This window comes from Prionailurus viverrinus, unplaced genomic scaffold, assembly GCF_022837055.1.
Source record: "Prionailurus viverrinus isolate Anna unplaced genomic scaffold, UM_Priviv_1.0 scaffold_35, whole genome shotgun sequence".
In the NCBI taxonomy this organism is placed as follows: domain Eukaryota; kingdom Metazoa; phylum Chordata; class Mammalia; order Carnivora; family Felidae; genus Prionailurus; species Prionailurus viverrinus.
The window spans coordinates 4,248,863-4,255,072 of record NW_025927605.1 but is presented as its reverse complement, the minus strand read 5'-3'; positions in this window follow the sequence as shown (position 1 = coordinate 4,255,072).

Below are 6,210 nucleotides of genomic sequence, written 5' to 3'. Positions count from 1 at the left end.
TGCCAGTTTTTGCCCAAAGTCCATGAGGAGGGATGTGTTGGAGCTCTCCGCCTCCTTTGGCTGGTCTCAGAGGCAGAGCAAACGGACTCATGATCCTGCCTCGCTAGACCTGGCTGGTCGTGGGGGAATCCCCAGGTTAGACAGAACTTGGGTCTAATCCTGCCTCTGCCTCTTATTAGCTGGGTGACCTTGTGCGCATTATTAACCTCTTCCAACCTCAATCTCCTTGACTGTAAAACGAGAATAATAGCAGTACCAACTCACAGCGTTGTGAGAACCCAATGAGCTAATGGTTACACAGTCAGCACAGTGACCAATGCATATCAGGAGCCCCTTAAATACCAGTTTCCCTCCTTCCCTTCTTCTTACCTCTCTTCTTTCCATTCTGGGGAATTTCAAAGCTGCTTTGAAGGAAGAGCTTTGAGGCAGCCCCCTCCTCATAGAACCCCTTGAAATCCCAGGTCAGGAGACAGGGGCAAACTGGAAACTGGTGACTTCACCCCCAGGCACAGACCTCTGAGGTTTTGCCCTTGCAGGAGTGGCTGGCTGGAGTAGTGGGGGAGAGGAGTGGAAACGAGCTAGACCCCTGCTTTCCCAATCCTGAGACCAGGTCTCTTAAACTCTCACAGGCCAGATGTCCCATCCCACCTCTGCCAGTAGCTAATTCACACTAAGATGTTAAGTGAATAAGTGAATCGATGATATTCACACCCTAGGGGCGTTGATAGCTGTTAAGGGCTTTCTGTTCAGCCAAACTGCTTTCTTAACCAACATGAATCCCCTCCCTGAACTCCCCTGGGGCTCTGGGGCTCGTCTGGAGTGCGGATTGCCTGCAGGGAGTGGAGGCCCAAGTTTTGGCTCTAGTCAACCGAGGAGGTTCAGAATAGAGCTAACCAGGGGACACAAGCCAAAGGGCAAGGGGTAGGCACACCTGGAGTGCTGGGTCACCTTTGTGACCATCAACTGTTGGGAGAGTGGGCGAGCCGGAAGACTTTCAAAGGTTTGGTCAGACCAGATGACACCTTGCACGTGGCCCCCTGCCCACCACCACTCCGTGCTTCGAGACGGACAAAGTCTGTAAGGTGGAGAGACGTGGGGGATGAGAGGTAGGTTCGGGCACGGGGCTTCTGCCCATTGTCAGCACAGGCAGCCAGCACCCTCTGAGTCATGAGCACACCCACCTCACCTGACTTTTCTCTGGGGAAAGAAGGCAGTGGTGACTGAGGTGAGCTGGCCGCAGCCTCCCTGGGGCACAACACAACTCCCAGGAGACCTGGGCCTGGGCTGGGGAGTCAACTAGGAGCTTGTCAAAACGCACATTCTGATTTCAGAGGTGTAAGACCTGAACATCTGCGTTTCCTATAAGCTCCCAGGTGCTGCTGGTTCAGGACCACGCTTGAGTAGGAAGGATAGATAACGGGGAGTGGGGGTGCTGGGGACTCTCCAGGCCTGAGGCAAGTCCTTGCGGTGTTGGCTTGTGACCTCTGGTGTCTCCATTCTGACACCCTGCACAGCTAAGACCACATGGGGGTGGGTGGCCACAGTGCTGAGCTCGGCCACTCGACGGCTCTTCTCGATGCTGTTCCAGACTGACAGAGGAAGGCAGCTTCCCTTTGATGGGGACTAATAAAAGTAACAGCTGCCCACCACCAAGAACTAACCACGAGGAGACCGTATCTCACTTATAAGCGGCAGAATTGGCCCTAAGATATTTTTGTTTGGGTCCGCGGGACTCTGGGTGTAGAGAAAGTGCAGGGACAGGACACATTTTTTTTTTTTTCCTTTGGCAGATATTTCCACTCAGGACCTCTCCGGACCTTTTGGGGGTCAGGGAACTTGTTAACAATCCCTTTGTTGGACCGTAGCATGGCGCTGAGCTGGGGGATCCGTGGGGGTGTGGTATATGGCCCCATCCTGCCTGAACTTAGCAACCTGGTGGGAAAGCTGACACCTCACAGAGGCTCAGATCATGTTAGAGGCAATGTCCCCTGCAGGGGGGGCACCTCAAACCTGCCGTGCTCATGAAGGAGGTCTCAGTGAGCTCAGGTAAACACCGAGCTTTGTACCCCAGGAAGCTCCGGGTATAGGCACTTCAGTCTCTCCCCCTCTCTCTCAGGGCTGGGTTCCTGTCAAGGAGACAGAGAAAGTTTCCACTGTGTGGAACTTGCATGTGTGTGCAAGTGCGCGCCTGTGACACCACCCACATGGAAGTGCCCTGTTATCTTTTCTTTTTTGCAGAAAATCAGGTCAGTGGTTTGACTGTTGTTGTTAACCACATGGTGCACTGAATAGGTAGCATGAATGGCCATGGCCTCCAAGTGCTGAGGGCAGAAGGGTGAGGCCGGGGTATGGGGCCACCAGGCCACGGGGGCCCCCAGAAAGCAGCCACATGGCTACCAATCTGGGGAGGGCACGTTGCTGGCCGTGTCCCGTTTCCTCTCAACATTCCTCTCGCTCTGCTGGGGGCCTCGGCTGCCTGCCTGGGGTTGAAGCGTCCCGAGTGGACGCTGTTGAGTAATCAGGGAACCCGGCCCGCGGAGAGGCAGGCCATCAGTCAGTCCGTGGCCGGGCGCTCTGCAGGAGGGGTGGGCAGTGTGGAGAGCTCTGGGGTTGAAGCAGGGTGCAGTGGAGCTGTCCCCACAGGTAACAATAACAACAACAGCAGCAGCAGCAGCTGAGGGCTCTGGGGTGCAGAGCATTGTCACACATTTCCTCACCCCGCCCATGACACCCTTGGAAGGGGCAGGAGTGGGCGTTATTGTTATGTCCCGAGTTGCTGATGATGATGCTCAGAGAGAGAGAGTGTGTGAGGTCAAGGGCCTAGTTCAAAGGCATCCAAACTCCTGCCCTGGCTTCACACTCCCCTTCTGGGGCCCCTGAGGGTGCCTGGGCCGTGCACCTGTTGCCTTTATAGGTGGTGGGAGGCAGAGGCCACAGCCGCCCTGGGCCAGGAGTCCAGGTGGGCTTCGCTGGGTCCTTTGGCTCTGGGTCTTTCCCAGGCCGTGGCCGTCTCAGGGCTTGACTTGGGAAGGACATGCCTCCCAGGCCCTAAGCCTGAATGGACAGGAGAAAGAGAGCAGAGAATCTTCCCCCCACCCCTGCTCCATATAGTTCTCATCCTGGCTTTTAAGTTCCCCATTGCCTTGTCCACCAACCACACCCCCTCCAGCTCCCAAGTCCTTCTCCGCTTTGCTTTTGCTTTCGTGGCGGTTTCCTCAGAGGCTCAGACAATAGAGGCTGATGATCCAACCGCTGAGAGCACCACCTCCCCTCCCCCCTGCAGCCAGAAATCATCTGTTACCCATCGCTGGGGCCCAGGCTGCCAGACTGAGACCTTGTGTATCTCTCCTACTTCTTACTGGAAATGAGTCCCCCGTCCACCCCCGCCCCCCGCCCCCGTCCCCCACCCGGCCTCCCTGGGGAGGTTGGAGGACTCATCTCTCCCTCTCCTCCTCTGCTGGGCACCACTCCGCAGCGGGGAGGCAGGCAGAGGCTGGCGACTGCTGCCCCCAGAGACCCTTCCGGGAGAGGACCCTCATTGTGATGTCTCTGGGTCAGTTCAGCTGCCCTGGTCTGGACTCACACTCCGAGGAGCAGCTTGCCGTGAGGTTACGATGCTGACGTTGCACAGAAATGTGCTGGAAATTACAGAGTGCCTTGGAGGGAAAAACAAACTGGGGTTTCAGTTCCCATGGAAACGGCATCTATTTGCAGACGAGCCTGCGTCAGCACCTGGACCCCGTGCTGGGGGGTGGGGGGTGGGGGCGGGCATCAGAGGGCAAGGTCATCTGTTTATGGTCTGAAACTCTTTCAGGACAGCACGTCTGAAAGGGCCCCCCTTACCTTTAGCCTTGACTAAGCTCTTCCCACACAGAGGCCCGTCTGCTGGGCATATCTCTGCAGCACAGGGGATTTTGGGTAGATTTTAAACTTCTGAGTCAAGGGTGTGGGAAGACCCCAAATTCACCATTTATACATTTATTCCACAAATGTTTTTGACCTATTCTGTGCCAGGTACTGGGGTCGGCTGGCCAATCAGGAACTGGTCTGTATCAGCTCAGGTTGGTGGCTGAAGCCTCCTTTCCTGGAAGGAGCTGCAGTCATGAAGGAGCACGGTGGGCACCTGCTGAGGACCGACCACATGGTACAGGAGCACACAGGGGCACCCAAGCCACTGCCCTTGTTCTGCAACCAAAGCAAGAGACTTCTGTTCTCATGTGCCAAGGGGGGCGGGGCTACTTCCCACACCTTTTGGGGAAAAATTGCCCCTAAATGGTCAAGCATGTACTCACATAAGAGGGGAGTATTCCAGTTACTGTGAAGGAAAGGGTGTCTTTTCCAAAGGTGTCGTCCAGGCTGAAGGGCTTTTTGTCTAGCGATTGCCAGGCCGAGGCCCTTGTTTTGTGTTAATTTCCCAGTTAGGTATCATTTAGCAAGCCAACACAAAAAGGCTTTATTTCCACACGACTTTACTGTCACAAAGAGCTCCTGTCTCCCCTATGTCATTCAATCTAATTCTCCCGACAGCTGTAGGAAAGTTGCTGGAAAAACACCATGCCCATTTTCAGAGGGAGAAACAGAGGCTGTGGAGGGTAAGGCACTGGTCAAGGCTACACAGACAGTAAATGGTGAAACCAGAATGGGAATTGGGCACCAGATCCCTTGTTTTGCCCCGCTCCTGCCTGTCAAGGGGTACCTGGTGACCAGACCACCTCTCCCCCTCCCTGGCTGACCTCCAACCTGCCTGAGGAATGGGAAAAGTCAGCTGTGTGTGAGAGAGACTGGGGGCGGGTGGGGAAGGACGCTCTGAATTTCGTCTCTTAGGGGCCGCATGGCAGAAAGACCACAGGCCCATCTTCCCCATCATTTCACTCATCAGTGCCTCAGTTCCCTTCTCCATAAATCGAGGGAGTGTGTGTGGGGATCTGAAGGATCTACACCCTTGTAAGAATTCTAATGAAATCCAGGTTCTTGGTGGTCGTCACTCAGATGGCCGTTCCACTCTTCGTGTGGGCGGGTGTAAGGGGGGCAGGGCCATGGCCCTCACTCTGCAACCGAAGCAAGTGACTTCTTCTCTCATGTGTCAAGGGAAATAGTTCCTTCATCTCTTAGGGGAAAAGAGGCACCCCTTGGAGCTGATTTGCTTCTCAGTTAACTCCTTAGAGTCTGGTAACACTGAACAGATTGCTGGGCCCTTAGGGTAGTGACAGAGTCTGGAACAACTTTAAGGAGGGAACATTAGGATTGGGGGCAGAAAGCAGAGAAGGAAGAAAATGTTCCAGGCCTTGAGGCCCTGCTTGGTTTGAGGGGGTGTGTGCAGTGGCATCAAAAGGGGCCTCAGGATGCTGAAGGTCTTTGAAGGGATGGTGGGTCATGGAATGTGTCTACCTGTCACATCTGTGTCTGGCTAGGGAAGGAGGGGAGGGGAAGACAGGGAATAAACACGTCTGAACATCTGCCATTAATGAGGGGTCTGGAGTTTCTGAACCAAGGATCAGATTGCAAGGCCTGACAAGGAGACAAGATGTTGAAGCTTGGGAAGAATCCAGGAGGCGAGGCTGCGGGATCTGGGCGTACCTCATACCCCTCCGGTGTGGACATCGTTTTCTCCATTCCGAGGAGGAGGAAGCTGAGGCTGGGAAGTTGAGTGGCTTGCCCAAGGCCCTGGAGCTAGTGAGAAGAGGAGGTGGGGTTCCTGTGACTGCCTCTCCAGGGTGGAGTGGGGGTACTGTGCTTTCAGGGGCGGACAGTGCTGTTACTTTTTTGAGTCAAAGACCTTCTTTTCTTTTTTTTAAGTTTATTTATTTTGAGAGAGAGAGAGTGTGTGTGTGTGTGTGAGCAGGGGAGGGGCAGAGAGAGAGGGAGAGAGAGAATCCCAAGCAGGTTCCATGCCGTCAGTGCAGAGCCTGACGTGGGGCTTGAACTCACAAACCGTGAGATCATGACCTGAGCTGAAACCAGCCTACCCAACTGAGACACCCAGGTGCCCAGAATCCAAGGCCTTTTAAACTCGTATGGGACCACTGCTCTGGCTAACTTGCCTGGAGACTCCATTATTGTTCTTCTTGTTCTTTTTTGCTGTCTCTCTCCCTTCCACCCCATGTCCTGCTCCCTTCCCACTGAGCCCTCCACTTCCCAATCTCTACCTTGCTTCTGGCCCCAGCTGCTGGCCTTGGGCTGATGAGAGAAGCCAGCTGTAGCTGTTGGGGA